General features: G+C 39.1%; 1 pseudogene; it reads left to right on the forward strand.

The window, feature by feature from the left end:
* Positions 1 to 11,199, forward strand: LOC110259036 (olfactory receptor 7C2-like; annotated as a pseudogene).
* The last annotated feature ends 1,265 nt before the right edge of the window (positions 11,200 to 12,464 follow it).

Below are 12,464 nucleotides of genomic sequence, written 5' to 3' on the forward strand. Positions count from 1 at the left end.
ATGGGGGAATACACACGCAGGGACAAAGGAGCAGCTCACCTGGACAAGATTCCCACAAGGATTCAAGAACTCTCCCACTCTTTTCACTGGCACCTGGCTGCTGACCTGGCTGAATTTCCTGAAGAAAAACTAGACTGTGTCTTGCTGCAGGAAGTTGATGACCTCTTGCTGGCTAGCACCATGAAGGCTCAATGCCTAGAGGGAATAAAAGCTCTTCTCTCCCTGCTAATGGAAGCAGGGTATCAGGTACCAAAGAAAAAGGCACAAATCTGTAAGAAACAAGTCAAGTATCTGGGCTTTAGCATCATGCAGGGCTGACGAATGTTGGGGACTGAGGGAAAACATGCAGTTTCTGCCATCCTGGCCCCTATCACCCACCAGAATGTTTGTGAGGTCCTAAGGGCAGAGGGATTCTGCAGGATATGGATCCCCAAGTTTTCAGATTTAGCCAGACCTCTGTATGAGGCCCTAAAAGGGGAAGAAAAGGCTCCCCTTGAATGGGGACCAAGCCAGGAGGGAGCATTTCAGGCAATTAAAACCAAACTCAAGGAGGCTCTGGCCTTAGGGCTTCCCAGTGTAACCAGAGAATTTAACCTCTTTCTTCATGAGAAAAATGGGATGGCTTTGGGAGTACTAACCCAAGTGTTTAGGCCTTGACAGAGGCCAGTGGCATATCTGTCCAAAAAAAATCGACTCAGTTGTGGCTGGATGGCCTCCCCACCTCTGAGTGCTGGCAGCTACCACCTTGTTAATAAGAGAGGCTGACAAGTTGACACTGCAACAGAACCTCAACATTAAAGTCCTTCATTCAGTTGTAACCCTGATGAACAATAGAGGCCAACCATTGGCTCCTGCATGCACAAATGACTCAATATCAAGGGTTACTATGTGAGAATCTGCGGGTAAGGCTGGAAGTTGTATGAACTCTGAACACAGCCACCTTTCAACCAGATGAAGTGGGGCCCCCAGACCGTAACTTCTTAGAGGTCCTGGTTGAAGTGTTTTCCAGCAGGCCTGACTTAACTGATAAAACACTCCAAAATCTGGACCTGGCTTTACATACTGATGGCAGTAGCTTCATAGAGAATGGGAAAGGGATGGCAGGATATGCTGTGGTATCTGACTCAGAAGTGCTGGAAGTGGATGTGCTTCCTCAAGGTTGGTCAGTGCAGAGAGCAGAATTATGGGCATTCATCAGAGCACTGGAGCTCAGCTGAGACCAGCGAGTTAATATTTATACCGGTTCATGGTATGCTTTTGTTAACTCAGATGCCCAAAGAGCCTTATATAAGGAGAGGGGACTCCTTACTGCTGAAGAAAAAAGGATTAAAAACCAGGCTGAAATCTTAAAGCTCCTAGAAGCAGTATGGGAACCTAGGGAAGTGGCAGTTACCCACTGCAAAGGCCACCAAAAGGGAAGCAACCTGGTTGGCAAAAGGAAACCACAGCATCGGATAAGCACCCCAGGGGCAACTGTCAGATAAACCTAAAGTTCTCCTGGCCCCAGAAGTGCCGACTGTCCCCAGATACTCTCCAGAAGAAGAAAAATGGATAAAAGAGGAAGGAGAAACCAAAACTAAGATGGGATTGTGGGTTACACAGGACCATCGGGTTTATGTTCTGAATCAGCTGGCCTACAAGCTAGTCCTCCAGCAACATGAACTAACCCACATGGGCAAAACTGCCTTAGAGATTTTAATGGGCCAGTTCTACCTTATTGCACATCTTCCTGCACTCTGCTCCTCTGTTTCCCAATGGTGCATAACTTGTCTGCAAAATAATACTCACCAGGGGCCTAGCAGACCAGCTGGGACACAACACTGTGGACTGTCCCCATTTGAGGATAAGGAGGTGGGCTTTACTGAAGTCACTCTGAACAGGGGATACAAATACTTGCTGGTTTTTGTCTGCACCTTTTCAGGATGGGTAGAACCCTTCCCTATCCAAACTGAAAAGGCAAGGGAAGTGGCCAAGGCACTCCTGAGAGACATCATTCCCAGGTACATAATGCCTTTAACCATCAGGTCAGACGCCCAACATTTGTGCCCAAGACAGTGCAGCAGGTGGCAAAAGCCTTATAGGTCCAGCGGAGGCTACTGCCCCCAAAGCTCATGGAAAGTAGAATGCATGAACTGAACCCTTAAGCAGACTCTCGCAAAGTTATATCAGGAGATTGCCTTGCCCTGGGTAGGTCTGCTGCTGGTGGCCTGCCTAAAAGCGAGAAGCTTACCCTGAGAAGGAATAGGATTCTCACCATTTGAACTCTTATATGGAAGGCCGACTCCATTGATCAGTTTGAGAGTGAAAACCAGATAATTGGAAGACTTAGATTTACATAAACAGCTACAAGGATTGGGGCTCACTATCTCACAAATACACAAATGGGTCACAGGTAGAATATCTGTATCCCTGGGTATAACAGTTCACCCCCACAAGCCACAGGACCAGGTGTTGATAAAGGACTAGAAAAAGGAGCCTTTAAAACCAGTATGGAAAGGGCCTTATACTCTAATCTTAACCACCCCCACTGCTCTTAAAGTAACAGGAATAGACGCCTGGGTCCATCATTCCAGAGCTAAACCAGCTGTTCCAACCGATGACCGTGGGGAATGGGAGGCTGCCCTTGATCCAGAGAAACATCTATGCCTGACAATACAAAAAGACAATGATCTCAAAGCCCTGCTCTGACCACACCTGAAACTGGTCAGTGGACTCATGGTTGAAGCTTGAGGAGTAGGGTACCTGGTGAAATAGACTGTCTTATTTTCTATAGAGACATGCACAAAAATATACTCCAAATGTCATATACTGTTATCTTATGCCCAACATGTATGTTTGCTGTTTACTATTATTAGTCTGGTCCCTGTTGGCCCTGCCAAGATCCATTTCCTCATGTGGCCAATGCATCTGAATATCTTGATTGGATCAGGGGGTTACATGGACTTTGCTTTATTCTACCCATTTCTCCTGTTCGGGGGAAATTCAAGAAAGATGGATTCATCAAAAATCACCAATGGGTAATAACTGATGATGATCTCTGACAGCTGCAGATGCACCCCGAACATCAGGAGGGGGGAATGAAGTAAGGGTTTTAACTAGAAAAGTGACCTCCCCAGCTGAAAAGGCAGCTACATGCCTGTCAGCAGCTTTGCTCACTGCATACCACCCTTCTTGTAAACTTGTAGCAACCACATGCCTTGTGTCCTTGTTGTTTATCAGTTTCACTTTTGTAAGATTGCTTGCTCAGTTTCTTAGGCAGGAACACTATCTGCTCCAGGAAGGGGGAGTTCTCGGGCTACTTATATGGGAAAACCTTGAGACCCAGATGTCTGTATTGTATAAAAGTTATATGGAAATGGTGCTCAGGCTCTGTAGGCAACTCCTCTGAGCCTGAACTGGTGCTGAATAAACCTTGCTATTCTGCACCTTCGAGTGCGATCTATCTATTTCCACTGCCACGGTTTCTGCAACACTTCCACTATGGAAAACATTATGGAGATGCCTCAAAACCTAAAAATAGAATTACCATAAGATCCAGAAATTTCACTTCTGGGTATTTACTTGAAGAAAACAAAACATTACTTTGAAAGGATATATGCACTTCAGTGTCCACTGAGCATTATTTAAGTAGCTAAGCTATGGCATAAACATAAATGTTCCTTATCTATAAAAATGGACAAAGAACAGACAGACCAATGGAACAGAATAGAGAACCCGGAAATAAAGCCTGACACCTAGGGTCAATTAAACTTTGACAAGGGAGGCAAGAACAGAAAATGGGAAAAAGAAGTCTATTCAGCAAGCATTGCTGGGAAACCTGGACAGCTGCATGCAAAGCAATGAAACTAGAACACACCCTCACACCATGCACAAAAATAAACTCAAAATGGCTGAAAGACTTAAATATACAACAGGTCACCATCAAACTCCTAGAAGAGAACATAGGCAAAACACTCTCTGACATCAACATCATGAATATTTTCTCAGGTCAGTCTCCCAAAGCAATAGAAACTAGAGCAAAAATAACCTCATGGGACCTAATCAAACTGAAAAGCTTTTGCACAGCAAAGGAAACCAAAAAGAAAACAAAAAGACAACTTACAGAATGGGAGAAAATAGTTTCAAATGATGCAACCGACAAGGGCTTAAATCTCAAGAATATATAAACAACTTATACAACCCAACAGCAAAAAAGCCAATCAATCAATGGAAAAATGGGCAAAAGACCTGAACAGACATTTCTCCAAGGAAGATATACAGATGGCCAACAAACACATGAAAAAATGCTCAATATTCGTTGATTATAAGAGAAATGCAAATCAAAACTACCATGAGATACCACCTCACACCAGTCAGAATGGCCATCATTAATAAGTCCACAAATAAAAAGTGCTGGAGGGGCTGTGGAGAAAAGGGAACCCTCCTGCACTGTTGGTGGGAATGTAAACTGGTACAGCCACTATGGAGAACAGTTTGGAGATACCTTAGAAATCTATACATAGAACTTCCATATGACCCCTCAATCCCACTCTTGGGCTTCTATCCGGACAAAACTCTACTTAAAAGAGACACGTGCACCCGCATGTTCATTGCAGCCCTATTCACAATAGCCAAGACATGGAAACAACCCAAATGTCCATCAACAGATGATTGGATTCGGAAGATGTGGTGTATATATACACGATGGAATACTACTCAGCCATAAAAAAGGATGACATCATGCCATTTGCAGCAACATGGATGGAACTAGAGAATCTCATACTGAGTGAAAAGAGCCAGAAAGACAAAGACAAATACCATATAATATCACTTATAAGTGGAATCTAATATCCAGCACAAATGAACATCTCCTCAGAAAAGAAAATCATGGGCTTGGAGAAAAGACTTGTGGCTGCCTGATGGGAGAGGGAGGGAGTGGGAGGGATCGGGAGCTTAGGCTTATCAGACACAACTTAGAATAGATTTACAAGGAGATCCTGCTGAATAGCATTGAGAACTATGTCTAGATACTCATGTTGCAACAGAACAAAGGGTTGGGAAAAAATGTGATTGTAACATATACATGTAAGGATAACTTGATCCCCTTGCTGTACAGTGGGAAAATTAAAAAAATATATATATAAAATAAAATGGATAAAGAAGTTGTGGTATATTTGTATATGGAATATTACTAAGCCATATAAAATATGAAATCTTTCCACTTGCAAAACTTGGATGACTCTAGGGGCATCATTCTAAGACAGAGAAGGGCAAATACCATATGCTGTCTCTCACATGTAGAATCTAAGAATCAAAACATACAAGCAAATTAAAGAAAATGAAAACAGAATCATAGATGCAGAAAAAAATGGGAGGTTGCTAGAGGGAAGTTGTGCAGGAGCAAAATACAAGGAGAGGTTTAAGAGGTAATAATCTCTAGCTATACATAAGCCATGGGGATTTAATATGCTGCATAAGGAATATGGTCAATAACATTTTAATAATTTCTTGGGGACTATTATTATTCCCTTTGCAATGTATTCAAATAAATCACTGTGCAGTACATGTGAGAGTAACATAGTATTTTATGTCAACCATATTTCAATTATAAAAAAGATGTCACAATATGTTGTATTTAGTATCATCCTCAATAATTTTCATTTTTATTTTGGATTCAATGTGAATTTCATGGGGCTGTTTTTTTGGAGCATGTTTTAGTAGATAATGATATCCTCTTATGGAGCATGTGCAGGGAAGGCAGTATGGAGGGGAGAACTAAGGTAATCCAGGAATAAAGCATTAATTAGATGGGTGGTGCATCACTTGAGGTAATTATATGAACATTTTGGACACCACAGAGATCCTCTCTTTTAGTGGAAAAGGTCTCATCCTGTAGCTTTTACTGTTCAGGCTGAAAATAGTCACTCAAATTGGTCACTGTGGAGTTCCTGCTATGGTGCAGTGGGTTAAGAACCTGACAGAAGTTTAAGAATCCACTGCAGAGGTGTGGGTTTGTTCCCTGGTGCAGTATCAGGGCTCAGATTCAGTCCCTGCCATGGGAATTTCCATGTGCCGTAGGTGTAGCTACTAAAAAAAAGTCACCCTAAGTGCTTGCCTGTTCTTGTTCACCAACAATGCTTTAATAAGGTTGATCAATACTTTAAAATCATTCTCTTCTGCATTAATAAGTATGAGAAGTTCCTCTGAACTAGAATGCTGGGGACTGCCCAATGGACTTATTTTGACCCTGCAAAGCTGTAGATACCTGCAGAGTCCTGCCTGTACAACCAGCCATCCACCTCTCACCATTTTTTAATCACTTCATGCCTAGAAATTTCTGTAGATTGCACTTTCATAAGTATGAATAGGTGTCACTGGAAATGGTTTTGTTGGGAGTTGGATGTGTCCCAGATCCCTCTGATGACAACTCCAAGTCCAGGTGTTTGGCACTCACAAGGTCATCATATCTTTGATAGTTAAAGAAATTCCATCTGCAATGTTGATGAAATACTCATGGAAGAGGACAGTGGAGATGATATCCATGGAGAAAAGAACATCATGATTAAGAGGCTTGGGCAGGAGATGCACATATCTTACATCCAAGATGTTCCTGTGGGTACAAAACTAGCAGAAAATGATTTTGTTTCTATTTTGGCTCCCTCACTCATGGGGATCAAATTGCTGAGACTAGAGAAACAGTGGAATAATTAATTTAATGAGCATTTGTTAGACTTCAACCTTTGAAAACACAGAGACTAGTGTAACAATGGATCAATTAATTTAATGAACATCTACAGAACTTCAACCTTTGAAACTGCAGAAATGGTGAATATGGCCCTTACTCCTCTAGTCGACAGCTGCACTATTCCAGGAAGAAAGGAGTTTCAACTCTGTCATTTCAGGAAACCAATGCCTGGTGCCACCTACCTGCCCTTCCTTGGAGTTGAGTTGAACATCTATCCCCCAGGGAACTAAATTAGGCTCAGTGATAACATTACAGTACTGCTTCAGGAAACAGGTATGAAGGCAGGCAGAACTCTCAGAGTATTAATTTTAATGGCACAGATGGAGATAAGGTGCACTGGGAATTTGGAGTTAATAGATTCAATCAATTGCCTTTGGAATGGATAAACAATGAGATCCTCCTGTATAATACTGAGAACTGTATCTAGTCACTTATCATGAAGCATCATGGAGGACAAGGTGAGAAAAAGAATGCATATATGTGTTTGTGTGTGTGTGTGTGTGTGTGTGTGTTTGTGACTAGGTCATTTTGCAAGACAATAGAAGATTGACAGAACACTGTAACCAACTAAAATGGAAAAAATAAAAATCATTAAAAAAAAAGATTTTTGGTCACTGCCAGTGGTGATGGGTGAAGTGAGTCATGGGAGCCAAAAGGTACAAATTTCCATCCATAAAAATGAATGAGTTGTGGGGATATAATGTGCAGCATGTTGACTATATTTAATAATACCTAAGAATGTATATGGAAGTTGCTAGAAGACTAGATTTAAAAGTCCTCTTTAGAAGAATAACTGATGTAATTATGTACACAAGTGGATGTTGACTACACTTATTTTCATAACTTTGCAATATATACAAAGAGCAAATCATGGCACACACCTGAAACTAATATAATGTTATATATCAATTGTACCTAATTTTAAAATAGTGATAACCTACATATTAAACATAGCACCAGTGCTTGAAAGTGAGAATCACAATGTTTTAGCTATTTAGTAAATTTATCAGAATTTACTGTGTATTGACATGTTTCCAGTCCCTGTTCCAGGAGATTTCTGTTTTTGCTAGTATTTGAATTGATTGTGATCTGTTTTCTAAGAGATTTAACTGTATTTATGAATGCTACTATTCTTCTCTTTTGCACACACTTTTTTGAGTAATTTTCATTTTTGAATAATTTGAGTTTTACAGAAAAGTTATGAAGATAGTACAGGGAATTCCCATAGTGATAAAAATGTTTTGAAACTAGGTAGAAGTAATGGCTGTAAAAACTGTACAGCACAGGGAAATGTGTGTGATTGGGTCACTTTCTTGTAAAATAGAACTTAAAAACATTGTAAATCAACTATACTTTAATAATACTAATAAAATAAAGAAAAATGGAAAAAAGAAATAAACATGATGAACATAATTTATGCCACTGAATGTCACTTTAAGACTACTGTTTTTTATACATTCATTTTATATAAACTACTTTTGTAAAGTCATATTCAGTGACAAGAAATTTTCAGCTGAAAATTCATTATCTGCAACCAATCTATCATCTTCAAACAATGGAATTTGGAATATGTATTTCTTTCTCTCCTACTATTACATTGATTAGAACTGCCAGTCTGCTTATAACTAAATATTAAGTGATGGCAGTCTTTCCTTCCTTCTGTAATGCTTAAAAACGTCTTCTAGTGTTCCTGCCATTTCTAATATTTTCACCATGGCACTTTTGGAAGTAAGTTTTTGTGTTTACTTAATTTCTTCCTTAATTATTGCTCTGTAGCCCTCTATGCTGAATCAACCAATAAATCAATATAATCATTTCTTAGAGATTTTCAGGTTTTTAAAATGGAGTTGGAAATATTTTCTTGCAAAGTATTTTCATATATATAATACATATTCATTTTTCTCTTTCCTAATTTTAGGCATCTGTTCTTTTTCTTTCTTTCTCTCTCTCTTTTGTTTTTTTTGTCTTTTTTTTTTTTTTTTTTTTTTTGTCTTTTTCCTTTTCTAGGGCAGCTCCTGTGGCATATGGAGGTTCCCAGGCTAGGGGTCTAATCGGAGCTGTAGCCACCGGCCTACACCAGAGCCACAGCAACGCGGGATCTGAGCCGCGTCTGCAACCTACACCACAGCTCACAGCAACGCTGGATCCTTAACCCACTAATCAAGGCCAGGCATCGAACCCACAACCTCATGGTTCCTAGTCAGATTCGTTAACCACTGAGCCGCAACAGAAACTCCATCTTTTTCTTTCTTTTTATTGATTCTATTAAACATATGATTTTCTCTATTTGACTTTTTTTGCCAAATAATTGGCTCTGAAATTTATTTCTCAGTTATAAATATTTTTATGCTTTTATTATTTATTTTTATTATGGTATAGTTCATTTATAGTGTTGTGTCACTTTTTGCTGTATAGCATAGTGACCCAGTCATACATATACATACATTTTTCTTATACTATTTTCTATCATGACGTATCTCAAGAGATTCCATATAGTTCCCAGTGCTATACAGTAGGGTCTCATTGCTATACCATTCTAAACGTAATACTTTGCATCTACCAACCCCAAACTCTGTCCTTCCTTTTCATTCATTAACTCAGATTCAGGTCAATTTCCTGTTTTAACTAGTTTTGTTCTGTAGAAGTTTTTATTAACAACATCTTCATATTTTAAAGTGTTTGTTTCTTGAGGGTGGAATGAATGTGTGCCCATTTACACTTTTCCTAAAATATAGTAGAAAAAAATGAATCCAAAAATCCGAATTCATGTTAACACTCAAAGACGATCCCATCCACATTTTGGCATATGTTGTTATAGAATATTTCCCTTGGACTTTTGCAAGTATGTGTCTAATTATAAAAGACAGGTATGCTGATTTAATTTCTCCAGTCCAAAAAGCAGTTCAGTTACCTTCTCATAGCAGATTTTGAGGTTTTATTTTTCTTTCCACATGATGGAATTTTGCATAGCTCTTTTTTTTTTTTAAAGGTGACTTAAATGCAGCAGTAAAAGGGGTATAAGTAATGGAAAGATAAGTAATAGAAAATTTTCTGTTATTACCCTTTTCACATTTTCTTTTATAAAGTTTTAATATCTTACACCTTTTTCTAAGTTAATGCATTAATCTTTCTATGAATTACAATTAGGTCTTTATAGATTAAATATATTAATTTTATCAGTGAAATAGATGATTTTTATAGCCACATTTTCTACATGGAATTTTTTGTCTTTTATAATTTTCCAAATATGGTCCAATCAATAATCTTTGCTTCCCTTATTTATACCAAATATTTTTTATTCAGAGAGAACCACTGAACCTACAAAGATTTTAAAGGTATCAATGCTAACCAAAATTTGTTATCCAAGAGATAAAAATCATTAGCCCAAATGAAGGACTTCATGGATTCCCTGGGTTTGGATAAAGGATGTTTCTGTCATTCTGTGGAATTCTTATTTGGAGTAAATGCTGGAGTGTTTTTTTTTTTTTTTTCCTACCTCATTCTAGACAAATGCAGCTGCTATGTGGAAATAAGAAACCAAACAAGATACTTTCTCCTCCTGAGATTCACAGAGGAGCCAGATATGCAGCTTCTCCTTTTTGGGTTGTTTCTCTTCATGTACCTGATCACATTCACTAGAAACTTGCTCATTATGTTGGCCATTATCTCAGACTCTCACCTCCACATGCCAATGTACTTGTTCCTCTCCAACCTGTCCTTTGCTGACATCTGTTTCACCTCCACTACTATCCCAAAAATGCTGATAAATATACAGACACAGAGCCAAGTTATCAACTCTGCAGGCTGCCTCAGCCAGATAGTTTTTTTTCTTTGTGTTTGGCTGCCTGGACAATTTAATCCTGATCATGATGGCCTATGACCACTTTGTAGCCATCTCCCATCCCCTGTACTACACAGTCATCATGAATCCCAAGATATGTGGGATGCTGGCTCTGGGATCCTGGTTTCTCAGTGTCATGGGCTCCCTTCTTGACACCTGGACTGTTTTGAGGCTGTCCTTCTGCATGAACATGAATATCCCACACTTATTTTGTGATCTTCCTGAAGTTCTAAAACTCACCTGATTGAATACCCTCATCATTACCATAATGGTTTATTTTGTAGTTGTCCTAGGTTTTTTTTTTTTTTCCCTCTCCCTGGGATCCTCTTTTCTTATTCTCAGATTTTCTCCTCCATCCTGAGAATTTCATCATCCAGGGTAAATTACAAAGCCATTTCCATCTGTGGGTCTCACCTCTCAGTGCTTTCCTTGTTGTATAGCACAAGCCTTGGAATCTACCTCAGTTTCATCCTCTAGGACTTGTCTGATGGCCTTGGCGATGTACACCATGATCACCCCCAAGCTGAACCCCTTCGTCTACAGTCTGAGGAACAGGGACATGAAGAAGACTCTGGGGAGACTCTTTGGCAAAGTAGCATCTCTCATTGACAGGGTTTTTGCAGAGCTCTTGTAAGTACCAATGCTCAAAACATTTTGTAGGCATTTCCCATGGATCCTGGATTGCTCCAAAATCAGTTTATTTCCTCTTCCTACTGGAATAATTATATGTTATCGTGTCTTGATTTTTATCATATTTAAAGACACTGTATTATTTCTCCAGGGCTGCTATGACAAAGTACCACAAACTGTGCGGCTTAAACAATAGACAACTCTTCTCTCACAGTTCTAGAGACTAGAATTTGGAAATCAAGGGGTCATCAGGATTGGTTCTAAGGGCTGTGAGAAAAATCGGTTCCATATCTAGCTTCTTTTAGTTTGCTGGTCACCTCTGACATTCCTTAGCAAATTGAAGCATCATCCTGATCTCTGAATTTATCTGCATTAGGTGTCACCGCTGTGTGTGTCTGTGTGCAAAACCATTTTATAAGGATGCCCGTCATGTTAATTAAAAGAATAATTTCTCCACTACCTTTGACTCTTCATGGAGGCTGCCCACACGCAGCTTTTTCACTGACATGGCCATGCCAGACTAGTGGTAAGTTGGGCATGTAGTGGGTGGGGCCAGAGAATACACTGGGCTTGGGGATGAGTGCACAGTGAGGTGGGCATGGGAATTCCATAACCAATATCTTATTATAATTTTCAATGGAGTGTAATCTATAAAATATTGTCACTATGTTATATACATAAAACTAACATAATAATGTAAATCAAATATGCTTAAATTTTTAAAACAGTTTAAACAAAAAATATGTTGAAATAACTATTTTGTAGTGTCAGAATAAATTATTTTGTTTCATTGTTTTTTAAATGTTTTTAAAAATTGTATTACTATGTTTACATTTTGATATCAGAAATAATAATACATGTAATACATTAAATAAAACTGACAAAACATATAAGAAAAGAAAAATTCAGTGCATCAAAAAAATGAATAATTGTCTGAATTACATTTACATTCATGGTAAAAATAATCTCCTGAAATCCCAGTGTCTTAAAATAACAAAAGTTTATTTTTATCACAGTAGACATGTCTCAAGGTGTCTAGGCTCTTTCCCAACTGCATCAGGCTACATGCATATCTCCTTTCTGGAAGCCATGCCCATGGACCAGCTCCTATGTGAGAGGTGTCCATTCTCACAATAGAGGGGGCAGTTATAGAAAAGGTGGAATGTCACATGCCCTCTTACAGCTTTTCCTTAAGTATTGAGCATATCAAGTCTTCCCTCATTTTGTAAATGCAAGACTGTCACAGGTCCAAGTACAAAACTGGATGGT

This window comes from Sus scrofa, chromosome 2 (assembly GCF_054392235.1).
Source record: "Sus scrofa isolate SSC_HxYL_T2T_F1_AM1 chromosome 2, Sscrofa_HxYL_maternal_Yorkshire_Landrace_v2.0, whole genome shotgun sequence".
Classification (NCBI taxonomy): Eukaryota; Metazoa; Chordata; class Mammalia; order Artiodactyla; family Suidae; genus Sus; species Sus scrofa.